The sequence below is a fragment of the Zingiber officinale genome, chromosome 5B (assembly GCF_018446385.1).
Source record: "Zingiber officinale cultivar Zhangliang chromosome 5B, Zo_v1.1, whole genome shotgun sequence".
Taxonomy (NCBI): Eukaryota; Viridiplantae; Streptophyta; class Magnoliopsida; order Zingiberales; family Zingiberaceae; genus Zingiber; species Zingiber officinale.
The window spans coordinates 139,929,060-139,941,180 of record NC_055995.1 but is presented as its reverse complement, the minus strand read 5'-3'; positions in this window follow the sequence as shown (position 1 = coordinate 139,941,180).

Sequence of the window (12,121 nt, the reverse complement as noted above, 5' to 3'; positions counted from 1 at the left end):
CTGCACCGAGCGTTTCAAGAAGAAGATGAACAATGTTGTGTTTGGGTTTGACGAAGAAGATGCACCGTCGCCGGCCGTCGGTGTAGGTTCAAACGCACTTCGAGAAGACAAATTGCATGATTTGGATGCACGCGACAACCAGGGTGGAAAAGCCAAACAGAGGTGGAGGGTAAAATCGGCATCCCATATATGATTTGGTCATTTTAGAAGTTATGTATGTGAATTGGGTATTTTGCTAATTTACATGCGCGGTTGAGTAAAATGCTGAATGATTTATTTGACTATTAGCCATTTGAATCTATGCAACCCATTTTATGGTTTAAATTCCAAGATATTGTGTCCTCATAATGGTAGGTCGATGTTAATCCTACCATATCTATCATATCGCTAGTTAATCCTTCCCACAAACCCTAAAAGCTCTCTCTCTCTCTCTCTCTCTCTCTCTCTCACTCTTTCAGATCTTCAAACAACGCAACAGCAACGCTATGGCAGGGACGTCAGCAGCCGCCTCCCCGTCACATTTGGAAGATATCGTAGCTTTCATTAAATGTTTTGAAGAACTGGAAAAAAAAATAGAAATTCTGAAAATGTTCCAAGAGGCGAAGAAACAGATGCAAAAGAAAGAGGAAGCCTTGCGGAATGAGAATGAAATCCTGAAAATGTGTATCAAAAGACTTGAAGAGGAGATGAATGCAATGCCTAAAAGATCCGCATAGCTTATAGTGCCAAGCTATATATATATATATATATCTATATATATATATATATATATATATAGATATATATATATCAGCAGCAGCTTCTTTTATCTCGCCCATAAATAAAATAAACTAAACTATGTATATATTTGGTTTCCGAATATATATAGATAGTAACGCCGACATATATTGGGCTTAATTATTATTATTTTTATTTTGTTTCTGTAATAATCTGCATGTGTTACCCTAAACAAACTGTTGCTTTGATTTTATGGCTTTAGCTTTGGTAAGGTTTTCTATAAACCAAATATTGGATTCCTTCAATCAATTAATCCGGAAAATAATCACTGTCTCACAGAAATTATCTATTGATTATCAAGTTGAATCGAAGAATAACTCATTGCGGATTAATTCCATCTCAGCTAAGAATAGAATTAGACACTCTTTTAGAGTAGAGTAAAAAGAAAAAAAATGATGTCACTCACTCCAAGTGATTTAGTATTATTGGTCCCATGACTAATATAGACAAGTAAATCATGAACGATCTCATAGTAAGATACAAATAAGTAAATCTAGATATCTAATTCCTAGATAATCTCATGAAATTTTTTTATTGATGATAAATCCGAAAAACGCAAGTTAAAGATGACCTAATAATCCAACATCTCAAGTTTTCCTCTCCATTAGAGGAAAATGTCCGCATAGTTGGGATCATATGCTCTAATTTTCAATATTTGGATAAATGGTCCTGTGAGTTTTTGAAATAATTATACAATATTAATGTATATTTATTATTAGATTAAACAATAGTGTATTTCAAACTCTAATAAATTAGATTTTTTCGAGTGAATACTTTCCATGTCAATCGTTGGGGAATCGTATGACACAAGTTTGAAAACTTTTAGGGGCGCTCTGATGAATTTTGAATTCTAAGAGTGTTTTTTTTTTAAAACAAAGATTGAGTTTACATCCACGAGTTAATTTCAATGAACAAAGAATTTCTATGAGCAAGAAATAATATCAAACAGAATTAATATTTTAAATTTACTTCATAGAATAAGTATTTTAAAAATTATTTTCTGAATGTGCATAGAAGTATTTTTAAATTTATTTATTTATTTTTGATAATTTAAGTATCTTGCTTGTACGATACTAGGTAATGTGCTTTTTTGGTGAGATTTGAATCCCCGCATAGTGGGACCAAATTTTTTTTTTTAAAAAAAAACTTATTCGATGAATGAATAACCAAAAATCATATCTTGTCGGTCGGGCCCGCCTTGAGTTACTACCCGTCAAGTTCCACGTGATTTTTTTTTGGACAAATTATCAAATCACGTAAATAAAGTTTCAGAATACTTAAATCACATATTTAAGTTTTAAAAATACCTAAGCATGTATTACATTCATATTTTGCTCCTTTTGCACTGTTCTCAATTGATTAGTAGATTTACCAATCATAGCAAATAAATAGCTAAATCTAGCAATCGATTGAGAATAATTATGTGACTATAAATTTAAATTTTAAAATCTGATTCATATAAACAAAATCATTACTCTTAATATAATCTGATTCATATATATACAAGGTGCTTAAATGGTTAGCATACTTGAATCCAAGAAAGATTTCATATCCATCAGACATGAGATTCATCTTTTGAAATCAATATGCCCACGCACAGAGGATGAAATTAAGAATTTGCAAAAGATTCTCTATGCATCTGTGATAGGATCTATCATATATGTTATGATATGTATTAGGCCCGATGTATCTGTTAGGACCTATTGGCTGGCTAGAAGAGGGTTGGATAGTCCTGCATAAAAATAAAAAAAATGAACCCTTCTCGGACTTTAAAAGAACACTTGCATAAAACTAATTAAAACAAGAAATAAATTGAAAGACAGAGGCTCGGAGGATTTACTTGGTTACAACCGAGAGGGTTGTTAATCTAAGGAAGTGAACGCTAAATGGAAACAAGATCTCCTTCAGGCGGAGAAACCTCTTTACAGCAATGAAACACAGAAAATGAGAAGCTAAATGGAAACTAAAGTGTATACAAGTGTTGTTTGCAAAATGCTTGTTATTTTTTTAGCTTCTAGACCATGACTGTATTTATAGCCTTGGTCGGGGTGCCTAGAAGGGTTCCAGGTGCCTGGAGTGAGATAGAATTCTATCCCCGATGTAATAGTCAACATCCACGTCGAAATGGATAAAATTAGGTTCTGAGCGCCTGGTATGGGTCCGGGCCCTCTGCTCCGGTTCTACTCGCCTCGCTCCGGGTCTTCCGCTCCGGCTCCGCTCACTTGGGAGATTTCGGCCATCTAGAATAAGGCTCACCCGAACCCAACTTCCGGCTTTGTCGAGCAACCTTCCACTCCGGCTTCTTATCCCTAAGAAACGCTGCGCGCCTCCTTCTCGTCCGCCCGCGTACTCTTCCACAACACCTCATCCCTCAGACGCACCGAGCACGTTGGCTTTTCCCCGTGTCATCCTTCTCACTAGTTACATCTTTTGCTCGACTTTTTGTGCTCCTAAGCTCATGCACACTTAGACACGGGGTTAAATATAACAGGACCTAACTTAACATATTTAATCATATCAAAACAACCTTGGGGTACCAACAATCTCCCCCTTTTTGATGTGAGCAACCCAAATTAAGATAGGGTAAACAACTTAAAATAAAAGCAATAATTTTATAATTAAGTGTAAAAAAAAAAAAAAAAAAACTACCTCCCCCTAGACTTAATTCTTCCTTCTTCCCCTTTGATCACATAAAAAATGAGGTACCAAAAAAAATCTAAGGGTAACTTTTATAAAACTCTGATTGTCAAATATTTATCAAGATTTTTAATAATAATTTTGATAGCACTAAAAATGCAAAAAAAAAAATCTAAGTAAAAAAAAAATTGAGAAACAGTCAATAATTTCCTTAGTTAAACAAATTTTCAAAAACTAATTTTATAGAAATTTTGGTAAAGTAAATCTGATACTTAAAAAGAACTTTTAAGTAAAAAAAATTCTAAGTAAGGAAAAAATTTTCTAAGTTTTTTTTTTAAAAAAAATTGTGCAATATAAAATATATTTTGGTAAAACACAAGTAAAAAAAAACATTAACTTAAAAAAAATGAGATTTTTTTTTTAAGTTAAACTTATTTGCATAGAAAAATTTATGAATTTTTCAAAAAAAAATTGAATAATTATTCAAAGCATTATCTAATTTCAATTTTAATGCTCTATCAGTTAGTCAATTAAACATTTTATTTCAATATTTGGCTTCCAGATTGTGCTGAGGCACTAGGCCTTCTTGGTTATTGGATCATCAACCACTTCTAGATAAAGCCGCATAAGAAAATTAAACATTTAATATACTCTCTAAAAGCCCTAAGTCCAACTAAACTTTTAATTAAGACAAGACTTTTGAACCTAATAAATGTTCCTTCCAACTGGATTAATTAGAAATTTCTAATGGACATTGTAAAATACCGAAAAAATGACGAATAACCATAAGAGAATTTTCTAGAATTTTTAGAAATTTTCTGGAAATTTTTCGGAGACCGTATGGACGAGTTTACGGGGATAAAACTGGGCTCCGGGAAAGTTTGTTTAGGCTACCCCATTTTAGTGAGGAAATGTTTATTTTTTTGTACTTTCTTTTTCTTTATTTTTCCCCCATGCCTTTCCCCTTCGTTTTCTTCCCCGTTTCCTCTCCTCTCCGCCCGATTCTTTTCCCCGACGATTTCCATCTCCTCAAACCGTCGACGTCGGTTTCCTTCTTCTCGTGCATACAAAACCCTCGGCCAAGCCTCGCCTCTGCCAATCCTCTTCTTCTTTTCTCCTTCTTCCTCCCTGAGCCGATCCTTTTCTGTCCCTGCCCAAGCGCCGGCAACGCGCAAACCTCTGCTCTGCTGCCTCGATCGCTGTTGTGCCCTACAAATTTAACGCTCGCCGCCGCACTCCACTTTGTCGCCAGCACGAATCCACCGCCGCTGCTGCCCCTCGACTTGATCGGCGCTTTCTCTTCTGCCCTATGGTCGGCCGCTTCTCCTCTACCCTAATCTGGGTCACGCGCACGCCCTAGCATCTGTCGACGCCGTCGACACGAACTTTTCTCCCGCTGAGCAGCGCCGGTTGCCGCTATCAGTGAGCCCAGCCCTCCTCACAGCATCTCTGCCCTAGATCCATTTCGCGGTGCCGACCCTTTTCTGGTCTTCCCGATCAGAGGCACACCTCTACACGAGTTGGGCTTCAACCAGGGGCAAAGGTCCGTGCCCTAGTTTGCTCTTCATTGTAGTTCTGTTTTGTTGTTACCGTGCCCTAGCTGTGATCGAAGAGGTAAGGGAAACTATATTTTGTTGCTGGATTATAGTGGTGAAAAAATTTCTTGGTTGACTTCTTGATCTCTTTGATCTGGACAGTGAAGCACAAGGTACTTCTTGGTTTCCAGCGACTACCCTTCTCCGACAGTAGCTTCTTGTTCTAAAACAGGGTTGTGATTTGAGGTAAGGCATAAGGATTTGAAATATTTTGTAGGTGGTTGCCAGTTATGTTAGCAAGGAGTGTTAATTTAGGTAGGGTGAATGATCATGTTGATTAGGGTTTTCCCTAATTAGGTTTGAGCATTTTATTTAGCTACTTAATTCATTTGAATTTAGCTAAATAAAGCACTTCATGTACAATTTATCATAGGATTTTGATTCAAGACGGTGTCTTGACGAGGGTTCTATTTCGGATATGATCCTCTTATTAGAGGTGGGTACCTTGACTTATCTTTTAGATTTGTCATTTGATGTGCATAGTAATTTCTTAACAAATAGTAATGATTATGTTTTATATCTGCATCGGTATGTCATTGCCCATTTCCTGTGCATGCTTTGTTTGTTGCCTATTTGCATTCATGTTTATACTTTCAGATTACTTATGATTATAAAGGTAATGGCATACAATGTCATAGGATATACCAGACTTATTTGATACCATATCTGACCTGTGTTCCTAGATCTTCTGATTTGATCCATGTATATTTTTGGTACATATTTTATGGAAGTAGATATTGTTGGTGCAACCTTAGGTCAAGGTTGACCTGGTTGACCCGACTCGAGTTGACTTGACTCGAGTTGTATTTTGATGTTTGACGAGAACATGATGGGAGATTGTTGGTGCAACCTGGTTGACCTGACTCGAGTTGACCTGACTCAAGTTGTATCTTGATGTTTGACAAGAACAGAAACTTGGGAGGTTGTGGGTGCAACCCTTAGTCAAGGTTGACCTGGTTGACCCGAGGTGAGTTGACTTGGCACGGAAAAGTCCAAGCAGGGAGTTTGGCACGGGAAAAGTCCAAGCAGGGAGCTTGGCACGGGAGAAAGTCCAAGTATGGAGACTTGGCACGGAGAAGTCCAAGTATGGGAACTTGGCAAGTGGAAGTCGGAGAGGGCTCGGTAGCTCGTTCTCCGGACTAGGTCAGAGAGGGCTCGGTAGCTCGTTCTCTGGACCGGAAGTGAAAGTCGGAGAGGGCTCGGTAGCTCGTTCTCCAGACTGTGGTCAGAGAGGGCTCGGGAGCTCGTTCTCTGGACCGGATGGAAGTCGGAGAGGGCTCGGTAGCTCGTTCTCCGAACTGTGATCAGAGAGGGCTTGGTAGCTCGTTCTTTGGACCGGATGTGGAAAGTCCTGGTGAGTGAAGCCAGGTAGACGGATAAGTCCTGGTGAGTGAAGCCAGGCAGTGGGAAAGTCCTGGTGAGTGAAGCCAGGCAGTTGGAAAGTCCTGGTGAGTGAAGCCGGACAGATTGAAAATCCTGGTGAGTGAAGCCAGGTGAAAACCCTAGTGAGTGAAGCTAGGTGAAAGTCCTGGTGAGTGAAGCCGGGCAAGGGAAAATCCAGATGGATCAAGGGTGATCGAACATCTGGTGTTGAGAATGTCAAGTAGGTCAAGGGAGTGACCGGATACTTGACACGAAGAGAAAAGTCCAAGTGGTCAAAGGGATTGACCGGACACTTGGTGGGGAGTCTTAGCAGGTCAAGGGAGTGACCGGATGCTAAGCATGATGTACCAAGAGTTCAAGGTTGACCGGATATTGGTTTGGACTTGGTTTGGGCAAAAACCAAGACCTGGATCGGTCTGGAGACCGATCAGAAAGCGATCAGTGTGCCTCTGTGAGCTTACTGATCGGTCTGGGGACCGATCAGCAGGAAGCCTGATCGGTCCCCGGGACCGATCAGGGTACGCACAGAGAGTTGGGCAACTCTCTGTGAAAGCATTCTGATCGGTCTGGGGACCGATCAGCATAGAGCCTGATCGGTCCCCACGACCGATCAGATCAGCCCCAGACCGATCAGGGTGATGCCTGATCGGTCTGGCCCTAGCCGTTGGCTCACAACGGCTAGTCTTCTGTCTTCTGTTCTTCGCAGGTGCAGTGCAGGTTGAGTGCAGGTTATAAAAGGAGTTCAAGGGCTTCTACAGTGGCTGCTTCTCTTCTTCTTCCTACTCCTGACTGTGATCGAGCTTTGCTGAGCTCTTAGCTTACTGAGCTTCGTGTGAGCTCCTTCTTGAAGCTTCGGGTGAGCTTTCCTCGACTGATCAGCTGCTGCTGTGAGTTTCCTGAAGTTGCTGCTTCGGATTCCAGTCGACAAGAACAGTAGGCAAGCTTTGTTTTGTACATTCATATTGTCTTCTGTTTTGTGCTGTATTTTTGTACACCTTTCTTGCTGTTGCAAAAAGTTTCTGTGGCGAGGTTTCTCCACCCAGAAGGAGTGTTCTTATTAGCCGGTTTTCCGGGGACTCATCCACCGACGGATTGATAGGCTTCGTCCACCTTACGGACACGCCGAGGAGTAAGAGTTTCATCTCCGAACCTCGTTACATCGACGAGTTTGAGGTTTGCTATTCTCCGTTGTCGTTTCTATTGTTTATTTCCGCTGCGCTAACCTTGATTTGTAGAAAGAAACGAACGATTTGGGGCGGCTATTCACACCCCCCCTCTCTAGCCGCGTCCATCGATCCTAACAGATATGGTCAGGATCTTCATGCTTAGTGTCATGCATCATCTACACGATTACATGCTGTGTGATTGGTAGCCCCATTATTGTTGAGCTCATCGCCAGTTTCATGAATCTGCATACAAAATCACTCATGGGTTAGTGGTATATCAGGCAGGGTGTGTGGCAGTTTGCTCTGTCAGTGCTCTGCTGGTCCACTCATGGGTAGCGTGACACAACGTGGTAGCACGTCAGGGATCCCTCCTCTGAACTTGCTCAGGGAGATGAGAGTATTGAGCTCCCCACTTATGATTTGAGGAAGGAGGATAGGTGTACTCCGACAGCATCCCGTCCACTCAGTCACTCATCAGGAGCAATGATGACAGAGTGCACGGTTGTCACAACCCTACCCACTCTATCTCACCATCGTGCGTGAGATGGCTGACTGACAGTAGGGGTGACTAGGACATGTCATTGGCATCATACGCATTGATGCATTTATTGCTTGTGTTTGCTGTATTTATTTGCTGCATATTGGATGGATGCATTTGTTTGACATGCATACAGGATTTCTTTATTATGTATATCAGTAGTTACCCGCTGAGGAGTTGACTCACCCCGTGGTTATTACTATTTTTAGGTTGAGGCTGTCCGGAGGAGTTCCAGTCGCTAGTCCGCTGCAGATCGCGAGGATGTGTGTTTTTATCTTTTGGTTTTCTTATTACTATCTAGACTTGTTCTGGTTTTTGACACTTGGATATTGTATGGTTTTATTGTCGATGAGTTTTATTGGATATGTTTTACTACATGCCTATCTGGACAGCAGAAGAGGTGAGTTGATTTTATCATGATGATTTATGTTTTATGGGTGTAGTGGAGTAGGATATAAGTTTTGAGCTTTATGGGAGTAGTTGAGTAGGATTTTTGACTTGGTTTTTCATTATCGTTGCATTTGTTTAGTTTTTTACTATTAACTGCGTGGATGCTTGCTTATTTTACTTTTATGTTATATGTATGTTCCGATCGTGTTGCCCGAGGTATCTGGATGATGTAGTAAGTTTCAGATTGTCATCCGTACAGGGGAAATGCTGCCGAAATTTCTTCTGGCAGGGACTCCCCCGGGGTGTGACAGATATATTCCTTTGAAATATTTCTAATTTTCCCTTTATGATATTTAAAATACCAGTTTAAATTATATCTTATAATATTTGTACTATATGTGCATGTATGATTTTTCAAGTATTTTATTTCTTTTTATAAATTGTCATTTTCTAGCTTTAATTTATCAAAATCTTCTAATGGATAAAATTTTGCTAGAATTACTTTTAGTTCTTTAATTTATTTTTTCTAATTTACAACAATCTTTAGATAATAATTTTATGAATTTAAACATTTTATCGGGAAGAAGAGATTGTACTTGACTTACCTTGTCGATCTCATTATCCGTGGCTTCCCCTGAACTGCTACTTTCTTTCGATGTCGCTCCACCATCATCGATGCTCACGATGCTCATTTTGTTGGATCGAGACGCGCTAGAGGGGGGGGGGTGAATAGCGCTCGTGGCTATTTCTTTTTCAAATCGAAAAACTATCGGAGTTTAAAAACACGCAGCGGAATAAAGAACAAACACACACAGAGAGACACGAGAGATTTTACTTCGTTCGGAGCCTAAGGCGACTCCTACTCGAAGGCCCGCGATCCTTGATCGCTTTCCGTGGGCAACAACTATAAGCTCGTAAAATGTACAATAAGATATTACAATTGAAAGAACTAAAACAAATTATACCGACAACAATAAAGTAGCAGGATCTGAAGCTCCGGGTTGTCGGGGACTTGTAACAGCACTTCTGGGCGTTTCTAGAGCAGCTTGTAGCGTAAGGATTGCTTGGAGTTCATTTCAGAGAGCTGGTGGTCGAAACCCCTTATAAAGGGTGTTGAAGGCGCCTTCTACTGTTCACCAAGGCGCCTTGAATGAGCCGAGTCAGCCGCGGAGATAAGAGCTGAACTGATCGAAGCTTATCAGGTTCAAGGCGCCTTCATCTGTTCAAGGCGCCTTCCACTATTCATCAAGGCCCCTTGAACAGCTTCTCGCAGCCAGCTCCAGCCTTGCACCCGAGGCGCCTCCAAGCACCATGAAGGCGCCTTAGACACTGTTCATCCGAGGCTTTAGGTTGCTCCTTTGCACCTGCAAGATACGTTAGTCCCAAACACTACCCTGCAACACAAAGTTAGCACATAATACAATAAATATGATAAATGAAGTATTGACAGTCTCCGGACTGTCCGAGTCTGACTTCGGGTTTCCAACCGGAAACCCTAGGTCGACCCGACGCCTACTGTTCCCTCTACGGGGAACGCGTCCTCACCTACTCCCCTCAGGAGAGATTACCTGATGTCAGTCCGGTCCTCCAGACCGACTGGACTTTCCGCCTAGGGTTACCACCCCCTAGGACCTAGGGTTACCGCCCCCTAGGGTTTTTCTCCACCTAGGGTTACCACCCCTTAGGACCTAAGGTTGCCGCCCCTTAGGGTTTACCTCCACCTAGGGTTACCGCCCCCTAGGACTTAAGGTTACCACCCCTTAGGATTTTCCTCCACCTAGGGTTACCGTCCCCTAGGACCTAAGGTTACCACCCCTTAGGATTTTCCTCCACCTAGGGTTACCGCCCCCTAGGACCTAAGGTTACCACCCCTTAGGATTTTCCTCCACCTAGGGTTACCGCCCCCTAGGACCTAAGGTTACCCCCCCTTAGGATTTTCCCCTGCCTAACCGCAGTTAGGACTTTCCTGAAACCTTATTTAACCACGTTAGATAACAGAGAATCTTAACTTTGAATCCCTTTGCCATTATCAAAACTGAGGTTCGATCGTCGGATGCTTACTGCACCAACACATTTTGGAAGAGCTTTCTTCGCATTCGTCTTGATGACTTGCCATCAATGCAAGCTCGGAGAAAGCCTCAATTTCTGATTCGGATGACGTTTCGTCTCACGTCGCCTTTAAAGTCTTGTACTTGTTCGTTTGGATAGACTTCTTTAATTTGTCCTTATCCTTGTTCCTTAGGTTAGGGCAGTTGTCCTTAACATGCCCTTCTTCGTTGCAGTGGTAGCATCTGATTGTCCTTTTCTTTCTACCCTACGGACGGTTAGTTTTTCTTGATTTAAATAATTTTTTAAAATGCCTTACCATCGTAACTATTTCTTCTTTGTCGAGAGAGGATTCTGACTCATGTTCGTCTCTCGTTGCCCTGAAGGTGATGTTATGCTTCGGCTCCTTCGTACTTGGATATCTCGATTCATGCACTTCAAAAGTTGAAAATAATTCTTCTAAGATAATAGATTCTAAGTCCTTAGAGATATAGAAGACATCTACTAGTGATGCCCATTTTGTATTTATAGGGAAAGAATTAAGAGCGTACCTTAAAAAATCTTTGTTGCTTACCTTTTCTCTGAGATTCGAAAGTCTGGTGATGAGCTCCTTAATCCTCGAGTGAAGTTGTGCAATCGTTTTGTCTTCTTTAAATCGTAGGTTGGTGAGCTGGTTGCGAAGTAAGTCCTGTCTCACGAGCTTGGCTTCGGACGTTCTTTCGTGTAGCTCAAGGAACTTCTCCCAAAGCTTCTTTGCTGAGTTGTAGGTTCTGATCCGATTGACTTCTTGTAACAGAAGGACGCTCAACAGATGGAACTCTACTTTACCGTTTGCCACGTAGTCGGCCTGCTCATTCTTCGTCCATTGATATTCTTCTTTACCCTCGGGTGCTACAAAACCGAACTTCATTATTAAAAGTAATTCAAAGTCGATTTTAAAGAGTACTTGCATTCACTTTTTCCAGCTAGCGAATTCTCCTTCAAGCTTCGGTGGGTATATGTTCGGTCCGGCCATTGATTCAGTGCTTCGATCAGTGGTTAGTCCTCCTGAAGCGTCCTGGCTCTGATACCACTTATTAGGACTCGTTGGCCGGCTAAAAGGGGGGTTGAATAGCCTTGCACAAAAATCAAAAAAAAAATGAACCCTTCTTAGACTTTAAAAGAACACTTGCATAAAACTAATTAAAACAAGAAATAAACTGAAAGACAGAGGCTTGGAGGATTTACTTGGTTGCAACCGGGGAGGTTGTTAATCCAAGGAAGTGAACGCACACTAAAATCTCCTTTAGGCGGAGAAGTCTCTTTACAGCAATGAAGCATAGAAAATGAGAAGCTAAATGGAAACTAAAGCGTGTTCAAGTGCTGTTTCCAGAATGTTTGTTGTTTTTTTAGCTTCTGGACCAAGGCTGTATTTATCGCCTTGGTCGGGACGCCTGGAAGAGTTCCAGGCTCCTGGAGTGGGATATAATTCTATTCTCGACGCAACGGTCAACATCCACGTCGAAGTGGATAAAATTATGTTTCGGGCGCCCGGACCCTAAAAGTCAACATAGTTGACTTTTTCAGTCCGGGCCCTCTACTCTGGTTCT